Source organism: Apodemus sylvaticus, chromosome 4 (assembly GCF_947179515.1).
Source record: "Apodemus sylvaticus chromosome 4, mApoSyl1.1, whole genome shotgun sequence".
Taxonomy (NCBI): Eukaryota; Metazoa; Chordata; class Mammalia; order Rodentia; family Muridae; genus Apodemus; species Apodemus sylvaticus.
Window position 1 is genome coordinate 115080214 of NC_067475.1, and position 23029 is coordinate 115103242.

Below are 23029 nucleotides of genomic sequence, written 5' to 3' on the forward strand. Positions count from 1 at the left end.
GCAGCATTCCTCTATGGTCTCTGCTTGAGTTCCTGTCCTGACATCCTTTTGTAAGATTATGGTGTGTAAGATGAAATAAAACCTTTCCTCTCCAAGTTGCTTTTGGTGGTCGTGTTTATCACAGCAACAGAAAGCAAACTAGAACAAGTAAGTGTGTGCGCATGTGTGTGTGTGTGTGTGTTTGACTTGATTTATGCATCATGACATTGTGTGGCTCTTCTAAATATAGCTTCTATATATACTAAAGGGGAGAAAAGCTCCCTCTTGTTACAAACTCCAAGGTTTATGTTTATAGGTAACTATCCACTCAAACTATCCTTAGACACACTTTGTTTTAAAGCATCCCAAGATCATGTCCTTTCTTAGGTATGACATCCAAAACCAGAGCAGAGGAATGTTCTGTCAGGGGCAGGCTTTACCCTTGGGCTCCCTGTACAATTTATCCTGGGAGCTTGTTTCTAAAGGCCAGGGGTCAGCCAAGCAAATGGGTAGAGGAAGGGACTTGATCAGATTTCTGGGGCAGATAAGGAAGGTAACAATGAGCCATTATACTGTGAAGATGTTTGATCATGGAGAGGTGAGGCTGTGAAGCTGACCCTCCCAAGGAAACAGACTGGCACTTCCTGTTCAGATGGCTTGATTTATATCGATGACCTTGCAGGGTAAAGCAGAGATAACACAGGAGGGTCCAGAAGAGAAAAAAAGTTAGAGTTTATTTTAGTCAGTAATTTCTTTACTTTGTGTGTGTGTGTGTGTCTGTGTGTGTGTGTGTGTGTCTGTCTGTCTCTGTGTGTCTGTGTGTCTGTCTGTCTGTCTACCTATTTATATATCTATACTTATGTTGACATCGATGGGAGGGTGAACATGAATGAGTGTGTTTGCATGCATATGGAGACCAGAAATTAACATTGGATGTCTACCTTGATCACTCTCCACTTTAATCACTGAGACCGGGCCTCTTGCCGAACCCAGAGATCATTGGCTGGTCTAGCTAGTCACCTTGCCAGGAATTGCTGGGACTGCAGGCATGTGGTGATGGCTACCTGGCTCTTCTGTGGCGATCAGGAATATGAGCTCTGTTCCTTATTCCCATGTGACAAGTGCTCTATCCACTGAGCCACCTCCTAAAATTGTTAGAATTTAGAGCTCATAGAATATGCTAGGAAGGCAGGCAACTGTGGTTTGCAGTTTCTTTAGAAAGGTACGGCTAAAAAGAGCTCTGGGGCCAAGTTAGAATAGGGATGTGAGCATGGGCATTTTAAACTTCATGCTGGACTGCATGGATAAAGTGGGGCGGGGGAAGACGCTAATGCTCTGCTTGGCTTCTGTTGCAGAAGATCACAGCCCAGGTCCTTGTGGTTGTGGAACAAATACTTTTCTAAGCCATGATAACTTTCCCCCTCAACAATGAGGGCTGTTCAAGTCTTTTTATTTTTTTTTTTTAATACTAAGAAGCCTCGTGGGATCAGAAAGTAAGGGGAGGTTTGCTCTTCTGAAGTACAGTAGGGGTGAACTGGAGAGTACTTCACTTCAAGTCCAAGCAATCCCGCCCATCCCAGTGATTAGTGTACGTTAACGTCCGCAGGCCATTTACACAGAGTTAATTATTTATAACAATCTGAAATGAGATAACAGATTGAAAACAGAATAAAAACAAACCTTTCCAGAATGGCACGCTCTGCACAGGTGCCAGGCTGAGCTTGTCCATTGGCAGGCTTTTCCTTAGAAACTTGTGGCTGCACAAGCCCTATTTGAGAGTGTTAGGGGCAACTTCCTAAGTGCACAGGCTTGGCGAGTCTCACAAATCCTCGTTTAGACTGTGACCTTTTTATTAAGTGGACCAGTCTACTCTCTTTAAGGGCTAATTATGTTGCTTTGACTCCTGATCCCAATGTGGTGATGAAATAAACTCTGAACACCCTCCACGGTGTGTCAGACCAGGTATCCATGTATGAGCTGGGCCATGCATATGTGGGGTGAGAACCAGGCAAGCCAGCTGCCTCTGTGAAGTTATCTGCATCATTTGCTATTGCTGTAGCAGCAAATTGCCACAGTTGAGTCTTAAGCAAGACCAATTTATTATACTCGTTTTTGAGGAAGCCACAGAATAGTCAGACTCAATTGTGGCCAGTCTTTGGTACTTTGTGGCTGTTTTCCCCATCTATCATCTGATCATCTGTAGAGGGGTCTTATCCTTCATCTCCCTGGATTCACCCCCCTATCACTAGATAGGAGAGAAAGAAAGGTAGGGGAGAGAGAGAGAGAGAGAGAGAGAGAGAGAGAGAGAGAGAGAGAGAGAGAGAGAGAGAGAGAGAGAGAGAGATCCTTGGATCTAATTTTTTTCTTTTTGTTTCTTCCTTGAGCAGGACTACTAACAAACCATCCCCAACCTCCTGCATGACCAACAACCACCACCAACTTCCTCTCAGGGTCCTAAGTACATATATGTACCCTCTAAAGAGTTCCCAGTATTCCAAACATCACCCGATTGCAGAAATGATCTGCAGCTGGCAAAACCATGCTTCTAGTAGAGCATGAGGCAAATTATGGTCAGCTTCTGCTGCTGACAGTCCAAAGCAGCCCCTCATCCCTTTACCTGGGATTAAAATGATTGAATACGTCACTAAAGTCAACCGAGTGTTCCTGACAGCACAGTTCAGCAAGGCTCAGACCCTGCTTCCTTGATGGCTGGTCCTTCCCAAATCTCAAGGCTGATGGTTCTCCCCTGCCAAAGTCAGCAGTGCTGGGGTTTTAGGCAATGTTCTACTGCTGTGAGAAGATGCCATGACTACAGTGACTCTTATAAAGGCAAATACTTAATTGGGATCGGCTAACAGGTTCAGAGGTTTAGTCCACTACTGTCACGGTGAGAAGCATGGCAGGCACTCATGCAGGCAGAGCTGCTGCTAGACAAGGAGCCAAGAGTTCTACATCTGGATCAACAGGCAGCAGGAAGGAAGAGAGAGGAAGCCACTCGGCCTGGCTTGAACTTCTGAAACCTCCAAGCTCACCCCCAGTGAAACACCTACTACAAGGCAACACCTCCTAATTCCTATCAAGTAGTGCTAATCCCTTACAACCAAGCATCCCAGTATATGAGCTCACGGGGGCCATTCCTATTCAAACCACCACCGTGGTTAGCACAAATATGCGCGTACCACTGTTACACCTTTACTTAGGGCTATCTTGCAGTGCTATGCAGTGGTTCCTAGACATGACAGCCAGGCAGGACTATTGGTTACTTCACTTCCATGACAGTTGTATAGCACCATCCAGTACCATGAAATCTGGTCCCCAGGGAAGATTTCAGGTCAGATCCAGCTTGGATACCCTGAGCCAAGACGTGTGTTAGACCTGTATGGTCTAACAGTGGGTCTAACCTGTATGATCTTGGGCAGTAGGAATTACCTTCATCTTCTGGGAGTCAAACAAGGTTAGTAGCAATAGCTTACAATGTTTGCAGTCTCATGGACTCCCCTGACCAAAACATGCTTGATAGTGGGACATTTGTTAGATTGTATGATTTTTGTTTTCAAAAGGCAAAACAGATCTTTCAGTAAATAGGGGTGACTGGCCTATACCTGTGAGGCAGAGGTGCAGTGTGGGTGCAGGAATGAGAACCCTGGAGCAGTGGTACACACTGAAAAGACATCTGAATTTTCACTAGGATATATTATTTTGTTCTTTTCAAGGCTGTGAGGCAAGAACTACCCACTCTAATTCAGTAATATATTCAAAATCATTGTAAGTGTTATAGTTGGATAATTCACAAAAATCAAATAATAAAATAAGCTCACATAGCTAAAGCCAGTGATAATATTTCATATTCTGTTAATAGCATTACTGAGTAGCTAAAGACTTACTTGGTCTAAAGACTTCATATATATATATATATATATATATATATATATATATATATATATATATGTATGTATATACATATATATATGTATGTATATATATGTGTGTATGTGTGTGTGTGTGTGAAATGATAAAGTTAAAATGATTAAGCAATTTCAAAAGCACACTAAACATAATTACATGTTGAGCGATGGCAGAGAGATTACAAAGGAAATTATTTCCTATCTTCAAGCCACTTGAAACTTAGTAGAGTAAGTTAACCCAAGATAGCAAGAAAAGGAAAATTAATAAAGTGTCGCAGATCAAAATGATGTGCTTGGCTCCCCTCCTGTGAGGCTATTATAGAAAGATCTTTCAGCAGTAAAGAGATAATTAAGGTTTCGACCCTCTGATACTAATAACTCCCACATGAGAAGGAAGCTCTTGTTCCGGAAGCTCTCAGCCACCCACAGTTGCCACAGACTCAGCACATGGTGGGAGCATTCTGTTCCTGCCCAGAACACAGCATGGGTGCCCACGGGTCAAGAGGCCGGCCCTCCTGACTGAACAGCTGTCTTTCGGCTTGACTGGCTTTAGAATCACGGAGACACATCTCCCGAAGCGCCTGTGAGGATGTTTCCAGAGGTGTTTGATTGCAGAGGGAAGGCTCTTCCCTGAGTATGAGCAGCTCCTGCCCCTCCCCCCCCCCCCCCCGTTCTAATGGGGTGTCGTTCTGGTGTAAATAAGAGGAAGAGTCAAACTTGGCCCCAGCAGTCATCTTAGCTTCCTGACTATGTATACAGTGCGACCTCACACTCCCTGCTCCCATGTCTTCCCAAACTGTGAGACAAAATAAACCTTTCCTCATTAAATTGCATTTGTTACAGCAATACTATATATATGCAGTATATATACATACACTATATATATATTTTCCATACATAGTATTATGATGTATATATGATGTGTATATGATGTGTGTATATATTGCAGGAATCATAAAGGACTTACCTGGATTGGGGAATGAGTAGAATAGGTTACTACATATAGTTTCCAAAATGCTTCATAGAAAGGGTAATTGTCACAAAGAACATCCTAAAACTTCCAAAGCCAAGGGAAAGCAACCCCTGACAAAACCATTCTGGTACAGGAGGAGGCCATCAGGAGAAAAATCCCCAGCATTTTAGCTGATTTTTATGTGTAATAAGTCTTAAGATTTGTGGCTCAGCAGATCAAAGGAATCTCTGAAATAATGTTCCCTGGTGCACATTTTCTGTTACAGTCTACATTGATTTATACCTACTCTGCTGACTCTTGAAATTTAATAAAACCTTCAGCTTTGGCTTAAAATTTGAATTATAAAGAAATATGGTCAATAGTTTATTTAAGACTTGAAGTTCTTTTCTAAAAAAAAATTTCAAAAACATGCTCTCCTCAGATGCATAAATCAAGGTCAGCGAACTGAGCCGTTGAGTCATAGCTACCTCTCCCCATTGTTCTGTTAATAAAAGTGGTTTTTGTTTGTTTGTTTTAATATGGCTTCTGCCATTTTTTTCCATATCGTCTATGGCTACATGAGAACTATCTATACCTGTTAGGTAGTGTAATCGCCATACAGACAAAACAGCCCATAATCTAAAATACTTACTTCCTATCTGTATGAGAAAAAAGAAATTGCAGAAATTAGAAAGTACTGGTGTATGTTGCAATAGAAAGAACATTTGCCTAATGAAAGAAGCCATACTCAAAGGACCAGGCATCAGAATTCCCTTTATATATGTACAGTGTGGGCAAATCTATGGAGGATGCTAATGATGGCTTCAAGACTGGGGCCTGAACATAATATGAGTGACAATCACTTGACATAGTGGGCTTTATTGTTGGTTGTTGGTTGTTGGTTTGTTTTTATTGAAATGGTCTTAAGTTTGAATATTGGTAAAAAAAAAAATTGGAAAATTCTGTGAATACACTCCAACTGACTTGCATCTTTTAAATGGGTGAATTTGAAAGATGAAGTATATCTTAAGTTATATCTTGAGACAAAGTGTGAGGAGTTGCTAACTTCTAATTTGGGATTTATGGAGTCAGAGTCTCAAAATGTAGAACAACTTTATCTTATTAGTTACATTACTATCAGAAGTGATTAAGGTAACACTGTCAGGCCGGGTGAGCTGTGAATGTGACATTAACTGTGTGGGCCACTCTGTGTTTGCCTAGGACTTGACATGGTGGCAGTAAAGACTAGGATCATCTACAGCTACCATCTGGGTACATCCATGTGATGCAACAAAGTAGCAGCTCCAAGGCAGGGAACTCATGATACAGAGTTTCAAGGGAGAAAGTGGCAGCACGGGCCTTTATACCCACTCCTTGTGCCTCCCACATCATTACACTCTGTGGGAGGAGATATAGAGACTTTTGATAGCCACTCATCTCCTGTGCTGTGTCATGCCCATAACACAGCTCCTCATAAGTCAAGGCAACAAGAACTGAATCTAACCAAAGAATTGATGCATTTAAAGTTGAATGGAAATTAGTTACATTAATTTCTCTTGGCATTTTACCACACACAACACATTCTTCTTACAGCCTATGAAACTGGAATTTGCAATACTCCCATTTTTTATTTTGCAGAGGTGTCAGATGACCCAAGCAATCATTCTTAAAAACAACAGCAGCAGCAGCAAAACCCGAAAATCTTTTATTTTATGTAAACGAGTGATTTCCCTATATGGATGTATGCGCATCACATACATGGCTAGCGCCCTTAGAGGTCAGAAGAGGCCATTAGATCCCCTGGAACTGGAGATATAAATGGTTGTGAGGCACCCTCTGGATTCTGGGAACTGAACCCATCAAGAGCTCTTAACTGCTGAGCCATCTATCTCTCCAGCCCAGCAAGCTGTCGTTCTTATTGCCTTTACAGAGTGGCCAAAAGAAATCTGCTGTTTTCTTTCATGGGAAATAGTTCCTCTAAACAGAGAAAGGATTTTCGCTGTATATGGGAGTAGTTGGAGCAACCTGAAACAGAAACTGACAGCTATATGTTGCCATCTATTTTCTCTTCAAATAGAAATACAATTGGTGTTTACAACTTTTGAAGATTTTATTCTTGTGTGTTTGCACTTGTGTCTGTGATTGCATGTGTCCTTGGAGACCAAAAGATTATGTCAAATGAATGGGAGTTGCAGTTACAGGCAGTTGTGAACTGTCCATGGACTCTGGGCATCTACATCCTCTGCAAGAGCAGCAAGTGCTCTTAACCACTGGGCCATCTCTCCAGCCCAAGTGTTTACTTCTTTAAGTTATATTTACTCCAGATGTGTGGGAAAGACCGCACTGTGGAGGAATTTTTAATACTGGGTTCTTTGCCAGATCCAAGTGGGTGGTTGTACCAAGAAATATAATGAAATGTAGAGCAAAACTTTTATTGGTCCTTCTGTGCCAAACAGATGTGAGATGTGAAATAAATGCAAGATTATTTAGCAGGGCTCCTAGCAGGGCTAAGGCAAGAGGTCCCAGAACAAACTGCTTGTCTCTCTAAGCCATGTGCAGACAGTTCAGAACTAGAGTCAAGAGGGAGCTTTTGAAGGTTAGAAGTGAGAAAGATCATGACTGTTCAAAGGAGAGCAAAACTGGGACTGAATATTTTTTTCATGTAAAATTATAGAAAATTGTGACTTTTAAAAATTTATGTTTTCCTTTTTTTTGTTTTTTGGATTTTTTTTTTTTTTTTTGAGACAGGGTTTCTCTGTGTAGCCCTGGCCGTCCTGGAACTCACTCTGTAGACCAAGCTGGCCTTGAACTCAGAAATCTGCCTGCCTCTGCCTCTCAGAGTGCTGGAATTACAGGTATGCTTTCCTTTTTAAAGCGTCAAAAAGAGAGAACTTTTGGATAGTATTAGCTGTCTGTAAATCAGTTGTCTGTCTGTACACCTATGACTAGGTTACAAGGGGGGATAATGGCCAGAGAGGCCTTGTTAGAGATGGTATAGGAATGGAATCAGACTTATTTATCTTAGCCATAAGTGCTTGCAACAACCAGCTCATCTGGGGCTACATTAAGATAAATAGCATTGTCTTCATTTCAGAAAGATGCTTTCTAAAAAATATTCAGAGTAATAATCAATATGGTAATTTTCAATTTAATATATATATATGCGCATCATATCTTTTATATAGTGCTTATAATAATGACCTGTTTGGAAATTTGACATTCCCTAGCATATTTTCATTCATTCCCTCAGGGTGGTAGTGCTCATGCCTGCAATGCTCACAGACGCCAGAAGAGGGTGCTGGAATTTCGGGAGCTGAGCTTACATGTGACTGTGTGCTGCCAGATGTGGGTACTGGGAACCAGATGTGGGTGCTGGGACCTGAGCTTGGGTCCTCTGAGGGAGCAGCTAGTGCTCTTAACCTCTGAGCTGTCTTTCCAGTCCAAGTTTTAAATTATAAACTATAACAGGTGTTAAGAAAGTTTCATTAAAGGCTGAAGAGATTGCTCAATGGCTGAGACCCTGTCTTGCTTTTGCAAGGACCTGAGTTTGGTTCCCAGAACTTGAATTCCACCCATAAGTCTGGTCCAGGGGAGCCAACATCCTCTTCTGGTCTCAATAGACTTTCATTTATGTGTACAGATACGTGTGCAGACATGTAAAAAAAAAACAAAAAACAAATAAACAGCAGCAACAGCAACAGCAACAGCAGCAGCAGCAGCAGCAGCAGCAGCAGCAGCAGCAGCAGCAGCGGTGGCGGCAAAAACAAGCCCCAAATCAACCAACCAATAACAAAAAGCACCTTAAAAAAGAATCTGTTGGGCTGGAGAGATGGCTTAGTGGTTAAGAGCACTAACTACTCTTCTAGAGGTCCTGAGTTCAATTCCCAGAAACCACATGGTAGCTCACAATCATTTGTAATGGGATCCGATGCCCTCCTCTTCTGATGTGTCTGAAGACAGCTACAGTGTACTCATATACAATAAATAAATAAATAAACAAATAAATAACTCTTTTTAAAAAATCTTTCACTTAAAATAAAGTAGAAGAGGTAAACCAAAACTTGTTTTAAAAACACAAATGGAATCATTGAATCAGACAGCTTTCTGTTCTGAGGTTGTAAATCTTAGTGGGAAACAAATTCAAATGTGGCAAAACATACATTCTGAGGCTGAGCTCAGCTTCTGAGAAGGGATTCATTATGCAAGAGTCCGACTGCTATCCCCGGTGAAGGGAAGTTCCTACTGAGCACGAAACACACATAAATTGCTTCATTTGTCTTCACGGGCAAATGAGTCAAGTATTCCCCCATCTGTTCTCTGAATAAAGAAACTAAAAGGCTACAAAGATAAGACTTCTTTCCCTCTTTAAATTCTTTACCACTCCAAAGCTGAGCCAGGACCCTGACTTCACTTTCCATGACTCCTTCCTGGCACCATTTCACACATTGCCCCATCTTCTCTATTCTGCGCATGCTCATGTGTCTCCCGTCTCTCACAACGGGTTTGCTTGCCAGAGAGCCTTTAACCAGAAAGACTTTTGTAAACACTTAGTCTGCCCTGATCTCATCTTAGTATCCAAAACCACGCCAGGAGTGAGTAGCAGATTTGGTGTGCTGTCCCTCTTTCCGATCTGTGGTACTATGTGCAGGCTCTGTGTAATTCTCCTGCCTTCTGTAGCAGGCGAGCACAGCCTCCTCGTTACCATTTAGACAGAGTGTAAATCACTGTTTTGCAGCCCGGAGACTGCTCTCCTTGGCCTAAAAGGCCCTCACTGCTCTCCTTCTTGAGTCTTGGTTATATTTTATGTCTCAGCTCCCATGACACCTCCGTTGTAAAGGTGTTCTGATCCACCAGGGAAACCTTTACGGTTTCGTGCAACGTTTATCACTGGCGTGCGGATTATATGCTGGCTCTGCTGCCTCACATCCCGGAAGCAGAAGGAGCGCTCTGTAATCAGTACAATACTAGGCTCGGCTCCAAATCCTCTCATGCGTCTGTGTGATTGTTGATGGGATAATTATTAAAACCACCATTAAATTATAAACTGCCGGTGGAAAGGGCACTTTTGAGTGGGTATTGGTGGGGTGAATGCAGATTTTGGAAAATAAAATGACCCCAGATCCACAGTGCCGAGAACATTCCCAGAGGAGTCCATTCATCACCAGAGGAATGAGCTAATCACACAAAACCTTTTCTTGAAAATTACCCAAAAATTTTCAGAGAAACTTTATAGACTTGATTTTTTTTTTTGTTCACAAACAAATCATTACATTCACAACACACTGTGAATGTGTGGCACAGCCCTGTTGCCAGAAGCTGGGGTAAACAGAGAAAGCTGGCGGGTGCATCTCTGTAGGAGGAAAACAAGATGGAAATATTCTCAAAATGCTAAGAGGAGCCACATGAAGATTTCATCTAATTCCAAAAATATATGAATTTTGGCTTTCTGTTGCACATTTTACATTCGGGATAATGAAAAGTAATGAACTAACTATAGATTCCTATAAAAAAGTGAATCCAACGATCATTATTCATCTTGAACATTAGGATCTCTTTAAATTACATCTTAGTAGATTTACTCTAATGACGGCGGCTCAGTGGGTTTGGTAGTGGTAAAAACCATTTCAGGTCTTTCATCTGCAATAGAAATGCTATGCATTTGACATGGGCTTGCGCAGAAATGAACACAGGAGGGAGAGTTCCAACTACAGAATCAGGATGTTGTATTTTTATAAGAACCAAGGATATGTTTTATAGAGCACAGTGTGGTGAGCTGGGAGGCAGGCGCCTCAGCAGGCCCGTGCTGAGGCATCCCTTCCCCCTGAGGGACCAGCCATGTGATGGATGGAGTATAGAAGCGAGTTTATTTGGGGGTGTGGGAAGGGAAGTTGAGAAGGGGGTAGAGGCAGAGGGGAAGAGGGAGGGGTATCCAGAACACATGGAGAGGGAGGGGGAGAGAAAGAGAAAGAGGTCAGAGAGAGAAGAGAGTAAGAGAGAGAAGATGTAGGCCAGCATCCTCCCTGTCACTGGGCACGGCCTCTTGGGGAGACAGAGCGAGGGGAGTGTGCACTTACCCCATGTTGCCACCAGGATGGGTGCCAGGCTGTAGGGAAGGGCCTAGACAATGCTCCAGAGGGAGGTGGGAAAGCGCAGTCTGAGATGTGAGGAAGCCAGAGTTGATCTGAGGGTCCCTGGGCCCGAGACACGGCCAGGGCCATGGGGTTCTCAGACTCTTGGATATCCAGGCACCACTGGGAGTCTCGAAAGAGCAGAGAATAGAGTTGGGAGCTCTTCAGATGAGCTTGTCTCACAGTGATTGTCCTTGGTGGTGGCAGGCTCGGTGGCAGTTGTGGCTGGGAGTGCAGAGAGACCTTGTATGGGAGACTAGGCTATGGCTCTGCAAAGGCCTTCTTCCTGGCGCCCCACGGCAGATCTTGGTGAAAAGAGGCAGTCCACGGTTCCGAACAGTTTATTGTTATGGCATAAAATGGATATGTAAACCATACCCCACTTCTCAGGGTGGACCTGAGATTAAGTACCCTTTGCAGAGAGGAAGGTCTGGGAAGGGAAGCTTATTGGCTAAGACCTCTGGGCCTCTCAGTACCACATTAGCATGGAGAACTCTGTTTTGGGCCTACATGACCATAGGACATGTTTCTTTTATGTGAGAAGCATGGCACATGTTCGAAATCAGGAGTCTGGAAGGGACCTGGGAGTCGCCTTAACCTCAGGTGTGTGTCCACTGAATCTCCAGGTCTCGACCTGTTTTACCTTACCAAATGTCCTGCCATGGTTTTATGTCACACAGGAAAAGGGCCAGAGAGAGTGAGGAGGGACCAAACAATCTGTTTTATAGCAAGCCAGGCCTAGCTGGCTATTGCCTGGTAATTGTTGGGTGTGGGGCAGTGAGCTGTGATAGGCAGTCTGGGCTCTGATTGAGCACAGGCTTAAAACCCTGGAGACCTAACAGGTGACTGTCACCTGCAAGGAATGTTGGGTGTTTGGCCATGCCTCTTGGGCCCCTGGCTCCTGTCACATAGCTATAGCCTCCCACAACCCCCTTGAAGAATAGCCTGTGGTCACCAGTTATGTAGGAGCAGCACCAAGCCCTCCCATATGAAGATAAGGTATCTCCAAGCTCTCAGACCAAGCCTATGAGAACAACCTGCTGTCAGACCTTGACCCACCCCAAAACTGAATCCTATCCGGAAGGAATAGACGTGTGTGAGAACTACTCTGCCCTTTAAGGGCTGCCATCATAAGAGCTGTAATACCGCTGCTTGAGAGGAGGTCTGCTCTCCTGAAATGCTACCAGAAACTCCCATGCCCTCCTCACTGACTAGTCAGCCTCTCCTTGGCCCAGCCCAGCCTGACTCAGTGCAGGGCAACGTGGGACAACCGAGATGGAGGCAGCTGCGGCAGTGGTGGAGACGGCTCCCCGTTCCTGCTCATACTCTTTCCCTTTTGCCTGAGTCCTTGCACCTGGCCTGGCCAGAGATCTCCATGGAAAGCCTCCAGTGCACAGGCCCACAGTTGGGTAAAGCCTAGAAGTAAAGACAACACAGACCAACCTGGGGGAAACTGTTAACTATGTAGATATGCACTTGTGGTGGTTTTAATAAGAAATCCATAGGTTTCTCCCTTGGTAGGTGCAAGTATTTGAACAGTGATCTCCAGTGGGTGGTGTAGTCTGAGGAGTTTTAAGTGTTGGAGCCTTGCTGGAGGAAACCAATCTCTGGGGGAGACGATTTGAGAGCCTGAACCCTCTCCCTACTTCTACTCTAAGCTGTTGCCTTTGAAATGTGACCTCTAAGCTGCTTACTCTAGCCTAGCCACCTGCTGCCATGACCCTCTTACCCCACCACAGCTAAAGTGGAAATAAATTGTTTCTTCTATAAGTTGCTGTTGGTGGTGATATTTTATCACAACAAAGGTAACAAATACAGTGTTACAATTTTGCCCCGAGGTCATGAGATCCTGAATGAACATCTGTGCCTTTTCCTTGGTGATAAAGATTCACATTCAAATGTTGGATACAGTGGTCTAGAAGGTTCGATTCAGTGGGAACTGAAGCTGGCTTCCATTGGCTTTCAAGAACTCAGGAACTGCAAGTCTTTGTAAGGGCCACAGTGGTGGTGTCTGCAGCAGTATGGCTTGCGCTCACCTGCTCCTTGCTGGCTAAGACCCTCATGCTTCCATAAAACAATGTTTAGGATACATTGTTTTGTCAGAAATTCCCTGTTGAGCCTCAGTGCACTTAGAAACATACAGACACTCAGTTGCTAGGTAGCCAGCCTCTGAAGCTTCCCCTAGTGAAGGAAAAAAAAATTAAAGACTTAAGGGAAAAAATTGAACAGACATCTGAAAAGCAAGGAAAATGAAAAATTCCCATGGGATGTAAATTTTAAGGATATGGAGTCTGGACTTTATTATGAGGTGGGCTGAAGAGAAATGCAAGGGCACAGACCCGCTTGGAGGAATGCCTTACATTACATCAACTAAACTGTACTTTTAAAAACAATTACAGACTAATGCACATCCAAATGTGGAAATCTTCCACACCATACTCCCCCATTGTAATATAATAATTGGTACAGAGAGAGGGGGGAGGGAGAGGGGAGAGGGGGTGAGAGATAGACAGAGAGAGGGAGGAGAGGGAGGGGGAAAGGGAGGGAGAGAGGGAGGGGGAAGAGAGAGAGAGAGAGAGAGAGAGAGAGAGAGAGAGAGAGAGAGAGAGAGAGAACAAATAAAAAACTCTGAGCCTAGAACTAGATTGAGACCACCATACTTAATAATTTACCAGTTTCCAAAGGCACAGGGAAATTTGAATGTTGGCTCACCAAGGGGAGTCCCTGAGTTAGAGACAAGCTTACACTCTCCATTCTTGGACATAATATTTCAGTTGTGAAAACCACTGCTTTAAGGGGGAGGGGAACCTTACAAGTTCACCCACTTATATGAGTAAAAAATAAAATCTTAAAAAAATGTGTAGAACATGGGCTGGAGAGAAGGCTCAGTGGTTGAGAGCACTGGCTGCTCTTCCAGAGGTCCTGAGTTCAATTCCCAGCAACCACATGGTGTCTTATAACCATCCATATTGGGATCCAATGCCCTCTTCTGGTGTGTCTGAAGACAGCTACAGTGTACTCATACACATAAATAATTTTTTAAAAGTTTAGAACAGATTGGTTCACAGAGGAAACGCAAAGCATGCCTATCTTCAAGTAGTGGAAAGAGGAACAGAGAATGGCCCCTCGGGTGGATCTGCAGTGTGGACAGAGTGGAGGAGTCTCATGTGTCAACATCAATAATTGATAGATTTTTCTTACTATTTTGTAAACATAATTCTCTTGTAAGAAGTAACTTTACAAATCACTTAAAATACCCTTCAGTCCCAACTTGAGACCTCTATAGCTCCACAGAGATATACTGACAACCTATGTTCCATATATCAATAAAAACACTAGAAAGAAATCAGATGGAAAAAAATCCCTTTGAAAATAATCTCTAAAATTAAAAAAGCCTAGCAATAAATCTAAAGATAAAAGATCTCTATTATGAAATCACTATATCCAATCCATAAATTACTGAAGAAATTAAATACTCCAAAGACCAAATCATTCAATCAATAAATGGGCAAATAAATTGAACAGTTTCATAAGGAAGAAACACAGTGGTAGATGTAAGAAAAATAATGCATTTTCTTTTGCCCATGGAATGTAATTTAAATAGAGATATGTATGCATAGGTGCAATTATATGTAAAGAAGAAATACACATGCATATATTATATACATATATGCATACATATATACATATGCACATATATACATATATACAAATACACATAAACATATAGACACACATACAGATTTACATGAATGATAAAAATAGAGTACTATTTGGGACCAGCAAAAAGGGGATAGGGAATGAGGGAGGAGAGAGTAACAGAGTACAATGGTCTTATTTATGAAAATCTCATATTGAAGGCCACTTTATCATGTGGAAAATATAGGAAGTTTATATATTTAAAAATATTTATTTCTTTACTTATGCATTTTTTAAAATGTAGGAGTGCTCTGTCTGCATGTACACCTACATGCCAGAAGAGGATATCAGATCCTTTCATAGATGGACACGAACAACCATGTGGTTGCTAGGAACTCAGGAGCTCTGAAAGGTCAGCCAGTGCTCTTTTTTTCCCCATAAAATATTTTTATTACATTAATTGCTTATGTGTGTGGGATGGGTAACACATGTACAGGTACACATATGAGCAAATAATGCCTCTGTAGTTATACTTATATGCACTCGTAAGACGTCTTACATGGGTGCTAGGATCTGAACCAGGTTCTCTGTTAGAGCAGAATATTCTATTTATAGCTAATCCAACTGCTTAGGCTTTTAGGCAACTTATCAAATAATAGCTCTCCACAAATGCATTGCTCTTGATAAGAATTCTGAAAACCAAGGAAGCACATCAATGTTCTCTGAAATGACATGCAAAATAAGTGCAATTACAATCACAGTTCATGTTGTTGCCATGGTGGGTATTACAACTTAGGAATGGGGTTCTATTGCTTAAGACTTTATCTGTGTTATCACTTGTGCTCAAGGATTCCTCTGTTTTTTTATGTCTATTTTTTATTAGATATTTTCTTAATTTACATTTCAAATGCTGCTATCCCCTTTCCTTCTTTCCCCTCTGAAAACCCCCTATTCCCGCTCCCCCCCCCCCCCCGCCCTCCTCACCAACCCACCCACTCCTGCTTCCCTGACCTGGCATTCCCCTACCCTGGTGGCCAGTGCTCTTAACCACCAAGCCATCTCATCAACCCTTCAAAATATTTTTAAAAGGAGAAAAATGAAAGGATAAATAAAACGGGACTGGAAAACCGAAGTAATCCGTATGTGCGGGACTTAAGTAGTCACTGGCTCGCTCCAATCCCTGCCAGATAAGAGACTCTTAGGGTGCATGGTTTGAGAATGAGGTGCTACTACATGCAGAGGAAGATGATTTTGAGGTGTGGAGACAGGCACTCTGGGTAATCATTGCACGAACAATGAAATTCTGTGGCATCCAAAGAAACAGTAGTCAGTACCTGTGGCTGGAAATGACTTTCTTGCCTCGGATTTCCCACGGGAGCATTGCCGGAAGTGTCTGCTTTTGTTATTAGGTGATGATCTGTGTTGACATTCAACCCAAATATCCACAAATTAACCTTTTCTAGTCTACGGAATGTACTTAATGATCATATCTTATAAGCAGGATCATTCTTAAAACTTAGACATCTAAGAAGAAAAGACCAGGGAATAACAGTGACTCACGCCGGCTGCTCCTAGTTCGCTCTCTGTTGAGCCCTCATTTCTCACTGGAAGCACTGCTGCACTTGAGTCCTACCCGAGCTCCCTCCGAGGGACCCTGCAGCGCAGCAGATGCGTTGGATCTGGTTTTCATTTGCTATTTCCCGGCTTTTGATCATTGGGCCGTGTTTAGATGATCTGTCTTTGTGAGTGGACAGAACAGGGATGATCTGTTCTCGAGGTTTTGCAGACTGAAGCCCAGTGCCCGGGTGAGGATCATCCAGGTTACATGCTTATCTAATAAGGCGCACCGGCAGTGAGAAAGCTCCGCTCTCATGACCCAGCTGCTTATCAAAAGCCTCAGTTCCCACATTGAGAATAACGTTTCCATATACATTTAGTGTTAGGGAAGGAGCACAAAGTTAATCGGCAATAAATCCTGTTAATTCCTAAAAAACTTACTTTGTAGCCCACTTCCTGTTTTTTCTTTTAATGAAAAAAATAGATTGCTTTCGCATGCAATATATCCTAATTACAGTTTCCCCTCCCTCTACTCCTCCTCCCACCTCCCTTCCTTTCCAGATCTACTCCCTTTCGGTTGCTAAGACACAGGGTCACTCTGCACATTGACAGTGGGGTCCCATTGCCAAGGACAATGTCCACACGCAACAGGCTTCTAAGGGATAACAACCAAACATGCCCCAATAAAATGTAAAATGAAGCAAAAACTTTGATTTTTTTTTTTTTTGATGTTGGCCATGGCAACCCAACAGAAGAGTCCCAAAGGCAGGCACAAGAGTCAGAGGCCCATCCACTCTCATAGTTAGGAATCCCATAAAAGTACTAAGCTAATAGCTGTAGGAGATATACAGAAGGCCTGGCACAGACCCATGCAGGGCCTCTGCTTCAGGCTCTGCGAGCTCATATGTGACTTGCTTAGCTGACCTAGCGTCTTCTGCTTCCTCCAGCTCTTTCAACTTTCCATACTGTATGTACCTTTCTAGTCTAGGTCTCCGTTACCTCACTCAGGATGACTTTTTCCAGCTCCACCCATCTGATGGGGCTCTCCCATGTGTACTTTCTTTCAGAATTATGCCTGACTATGGTGGATCTCTGCATATTTCCATCTGCTGCTGGGGGAAGCTTCTCTGATGGTGATTGTATAGCAGAATATCATTAGGAGTCATTTTATTGATACTTAAAAAAAAAGAGCAGAAGTGTTTGGACTCTGCTAGGACCCTGGTGTTTGGACTCTCCCTAGAATCCTGCGATGTCTAGTGTCAGCTTCTCGGTCACTCAAGCAGTGCCTGGCATGGTTCCATCTCATGGAGTGGGTCATAAGCCAACTCAGACTTTGGTTGGCTATTCCCACAAGTTCTGCACCACCATTTGTTTAGCGTATTTCTCAGCCAGGACAGATTGTAGGTCAATATTTTGAGGCTGGGTTGGTATCCATGTTCCTCTTTCAGTAGCTTCCCATCTTAGTTAGGGTTTTTATTGTTGTAATGAAACACTGTGACCAGAAGGAAGTTGAGAAGGAAAGGGTTTATTCAGCTTACACTTTCACATTGCTGTGTATCACCAAAGGAAGTCAGGACAGGAACTCAAATAGGAACTTGGAAGCAAAAGCTAATGCAGAGGCCATGAAAGGTGCTTCTTGCTGGCTTAAATCTCATGGCTTGCTCAGCTTGCTTTCTTATAGAACCCAAGACCATCAGCCCAGGGATGGTGTCAGCCATAATGGGCTGGGACCTCCCCCACTGATCACTAATGAGAAAATGTCTTACAGCTAGATCTCATGTAGATATTTCCTCAACTGAGACTTCTTTCTCTTTTTTGACTCTAGCTTGTGTTGAGTTGGCACACAACCAGTCAGAATACCTGCAGAGTACCTTCTCGCACCTAAGAGACTGAAATGTAGGCACCAGTTGAACTTCTCCATGTTCAATGAGTGGTGTGGGCATCATCCTTGGCAATGGGGCCCACAGTCCATTTGCAGAGGGCAACCCTGTTTCTTAGCAATAGCCTGGGTTGTTTGTAAATCTTTATAGGACTCTCTTTGCTAACAGTTCATTTGAATGTAAACCAGTACCACCACTGGAAGTTTCGTTTGGCAACAAGAGATGGCCAGCCAGTTGAGACTCCATACAGCTCTCACTACTCCATACACCCTAATCGTCATTAGAATAATCTTCATACATTCCAGGAAGTTTCTACTGCACTAGGTTTCCATATCATCTGCAAAATGCCTCCCAGGAATCCAGTTGTCTCTCCCTGCATTGTCTCCTCCCACCCCATCCCCTCCCACTGATTCTCATCCCGTACTACCATCCCCACTTTCCTCCAGTCTGAGATCCCCCACCCAGGGAGATCCATGTTTCCCCTCATCATTTACTTAATGGCTATTATTCACTTATAAGTAAATGTATATCATATTTATCTTTCTGGGTCTGGGTTACTTCACTCAGGATGTTTTTTTTTTCTAGATCCATTCGTCTGCCTACAAATTTCATGATGTTATTCTTTTTAAATACCTGAGTAATATTCCATTGTCTACATGTGCCACATTTTCTTCTGTCGAGGGATATCTAGGTTGTTTCCAGTTTCTGGCTAATATAAATAGAGCAGCAATGAGCATAGTTGAGCAAGTATCATTGTAATAGGATTGAGTGTCCTTTAGATATATGTCCAATAGTGGATATAGGCCAGGAGTTGGGTATATTTATTCCCAGCTTTCTGAAGAATCACCATATTGACTGTACGGCCACAGTGACCATACACGTTTGCTCTCCCACCAGCAATGGAGCAGTGTTCCCATTGCACTGTATCCTCGCCAGCATGAGCTGTCACGTGTTACCAATCTTAGCTAGTCTGGCAGGTGTAAGATGGAGTCTCAAAGTAGTTTTGGTCTTATTTCCATGATGGCTGAAGATATTGAACATTTTATTAAGTGTTTCCCAGCAATTTGAGATTGCTCTATTTCAAATTCCCTGTTTAGATCCGTGCCCCATTTTAATTGGATTATTTGTTTTCAGTATCTAGCTTCTTGAGTTCTTTATATATTTTTGATATTAGTCCTCTATCAGATGTGGAGTTGGTAAAAATCTTTTCCTATACTGGAGTCTGCTTCTTTGTCTAAATGACAGTGTACTTAGCTTTACAGAAATTTCAGTTGCATAAGGTCCTATTTATTAACAGTCGATTTTAGTGCCTGCACTAATTAGTGTTCTGTTCAGAAAGTCTTTTCCTGTGCTTTTCTTGTGCTAAGAAGTTCAAGACTATTCCCTACACTCTCTTTTTGTGGGTTTAATATATATGGTTTTATGCTAAGGTCTTTGATTCACTGGAACTTGAGTTTTTGTACAGGGTGATAGATACAGATCTATCTGCATTCTTCTATATGCAGACATCTGGTATGACTAACAACATCTATTGGAGATGTTTTTTCCCCAGTGTGTATTTATTGCTTCTTTATAAAAATTCAGATGCCCATGGGTATGTAGATTTATGTCTGTGTCTTCATTGATCAATATATCTGCTTCTGTGCCAATACCATGCTGTTTTTATTATTGTACATCTCTAGTACAACTTGAAATCAGCAATCGTGAAATCTCCAGATGTTCCTTTATTGTTCAGGAATGTTTTAGCTATCCTGGGCTTCTTTTTTTTCCATATGAAGTTGAGAATTGTCATGTCAAGGTCCATAAAAACTTGTGTTGAAATCTTAATGAGTGCCGCATTGACTCTGTAGATTGCTTCTGGTAGGATGCCCTCAAGAACTATATTGAATAGATACAGAGAGAATGGATAAACTTGTCTCTGATTTTAGTGGAATCCCTTTGAGTTTCTCTCTAATTGATGTTGTAGTCCACTTATTGTAATGCCAGTCAACTATGGGTGCTTGTTTGTTTGTTTATTTGTTTCAGGGAATAATAACCTTGCAGTTTCTTTTTATGTATACTTAAAAATATGTATTTATTATGTATACAGTGTTCTCCCTGCATGTATGCCTGCATGACAGAAGAGGAGACCAGATCTTCTTATAGATGGTTGTGCTACCATCTATAAGGTACTAGAAATTGAACTCAGAACCTCTGGAAGAGCAGCCACAGTTCTTAACCTCCGAGCCATCCCTCCAGCCCCTTATGTATACTTTTATATACAAGAGTACTGCACCAGTCCGACGGAACCATGTGATTAGTGAGGCCATCAACATGGACCCACATTGCTGGGCTCACCAAAATAGCATACTTCTTTCTGCTCTGTAGCAAAGAAAGCTAATCTCCTTTGTCTAGCACTAAATGCTGGTACTCCAGGGATGACTCTGTGGCTTAGACTGCAGATTCCAAATGACAAATCATATGTAAAGACATTGATTTCCTTTACTGGGAAGTTTTATGACCTTCTGCTCGTGCTTGATATTCACTGTGTGCTTGCTTATTGAATTATGCTCATAACTATTTTTCTTGCCAAATTGTTTCTTATTAAAAAATCTTCTCAACAAGGTACCACTTCACCCCTAGTCTTGTGTAGTCATAGGCCAAGCTTTTCAGCACTAAAAGGGGAGCAACTACTGTGGGTAGAGCTGTAGATTTTAAAGCAGAGCGACCATAGACTGTATCTGGAGGGAATGAGGAAGATGCTGATCTTCAGGGTTTAATCCAAGGATTCTGGACTACAGAAGCTCTCTTCTCCTCTTGTTATTCCCGAGATTCTTCTCTGGTCCCCCATGCTTGAGTTGATCTTCAAATTATTTAAGTGTTCACTTAGCAAATGCAAAGGGGAGGTGTTGTTACTTTGTTTCCAGCCCAATTCTCCGGTAAAGGAAATCTCAACTCAATTAGTAACAAAACAAGCTACAAGCCTAGATAGGGCAGATCTCCTACTACACTACTCTATTTCCATCTATATTATTCTATATAACTTGCAGTTTCTCCAGGCCACGAGCTTCTCCCTCTGTAGCTTCTCCTTCAATCCCTCATAGCTCCTCTCAGTCCTGTTCCTTCCCTGAGGCTCCTCCCCTAGACTCTCAGCTCCTCCCCTTTCCTCCTGCCCAATCATTGGCTCAAGCCTTTATTTGAAAAGTTAAGGTGGGGAGAAGGTTCACAAGGCCACTCCTCATCTGCAGCCCCTCTGAGGAGTGGAATTAGCATCAAAATTCAAGCCCAGGGCTATGCACAACTGGGAGGAGCTGTAAGGAGAGTCTAATGGACATTTGAGGATTGGGCACCCCAGGAAGTTTGCATCAGTTGATGCTGGAACAGCTCTGACTTGTTCAGCAGAAGCTATGAGGTTTCCTGGTAGTCTTCAAGGCCTTGGTGGAAGAGCCCAGCACCTGTGCACCAGAACACTGGCATTGTTATGAGTATACAGACAGAAGGGACTCTGGTTGCCTAGAGAGACCAAGCATTATTAACCCCAGAGAAATGGGGCTCTAGTCTGATCCCTGCTTTTGGATACTCTTGCTCCGGTCTTCCTCGAGCTGCACCCCCATACACACGGCAGCGGGGCGTAGAATTCCAAAGTATCCAGTTATACCATGTGTCTCTATCCACATCCCTAGCTATCTGGGAACATAAAAGTACCTTTTGGGAATTCTAAAGAATTAGCAGGAACTATCAAAGAAAATAAATAACTTAGAAGTGGGAGGGACAAGGCAGAGGTTGGGGCTTTTAAGTGGTTTAAAACCAAATTACTATGTCAATTGCACAGGTCTCTCACAAACAGCTACACCACAGAGTCAAAGAAGGTCTACCTTTCAGAGGTCTAGTAACTGTTGGCTATGAATGACTTAGTTCCAAGGAGGAGTTACTTTATTTCTTTTCCTTTCTCTTTATGATCTAATTATAGTTTATTTGTGAGTGGCCCTTGTGATGGATTCACTGCACAGTCTTCACAGCTGGGGCTGTTCCTTCTATGTGATCTACAGGATTATGCCACTGAGAATCTGAATTGTAACAATCAGATAAATCAAGGAAACCAGGCATAAAAGTCTAGCTGAGAATTTTTGAAGGAAAAAAAAATTTAACCAGAAAATGTTGTTGATTCTGATATTTGTTATCCATGGTGCTGTGCTTAAGGGTACCACAGTAAAAACAAATCAGACAGCTTGTTCTCTCAGAGTTGCTAGTTTTGTGAGAAGAAACAAATTGAAAAATAAAACTACTGTTTCCAGCCAACACCAAGTGATGGGCATCTCTCGGGGCAACTGACAGAAGTGCCACATGACCAAGGTATAAAAAAAGCCCTACCAGAGGAACCGGAAGTATGAGCTTGGACAACGTGCCCCTTATAATATACACACAGTCTGAGTTCGAGGAAGCAATAAGGAGCACTGTGCCCAGAGATGGAAGGTGGGGAACTTTTCCTAGGGCTCCTAGTATTGCACTTACAAAGCAAAGATTATTAATGTTGTCTACCATGCATCCCATAATGAGCTGGTCTGGACAAGACTCTGGTGAACAACTGTATTGTGCTTATTGACGGCACACAGTACTGACAGTGGTACAAGTCACACTCTCCACTGCCCCTTGGGCTGTAAGAAAGGGGCCAAGCTGACTCCTGAGGAGGAAGAGATCTTAAACAAACAAAGAAGAAAATCAAAACAAATTCAAAAGAAATATGATAAAATGTCACAGTCAGCAGTGTCCTGGAGGAGCGGTTTCAATGGGGCAAGCTTCTTGTCTGTGTTACTGAAGACCAGGCCAGTGTGGAGGAGCAGGTGATGACTGTGTGCTAGAAGGCAAGGAGCTGGAGCTGTCTGAGGAAGATGCAAATAAGCTAAGGTCCACAGCTCAAGCAATGAAGGTGTTTACTTCTATGTGAGGAAGGGAGGGAGGAAGGAAGGCAAATAAATAGGTAAATAAATAAATAAAATCATGTCTGTCACT

At 42.6% G+C, this 23029-nt stretch overlaps 1 pseudogene; it reads left to right on the forward strand.

Annotated features, from left to right (window-relative positions):
• The first annotated feature begins 538 nt into the window (after nucleotides 1-538).
• Nucleotides 539-22964, forward strand: LOC127683695 (40S ribosomal protein S8-like; annotated as a pseudogene).
• The last annotated feature ends 65 nt before the right edge of the window (nucleotides 22965-23029 follow it).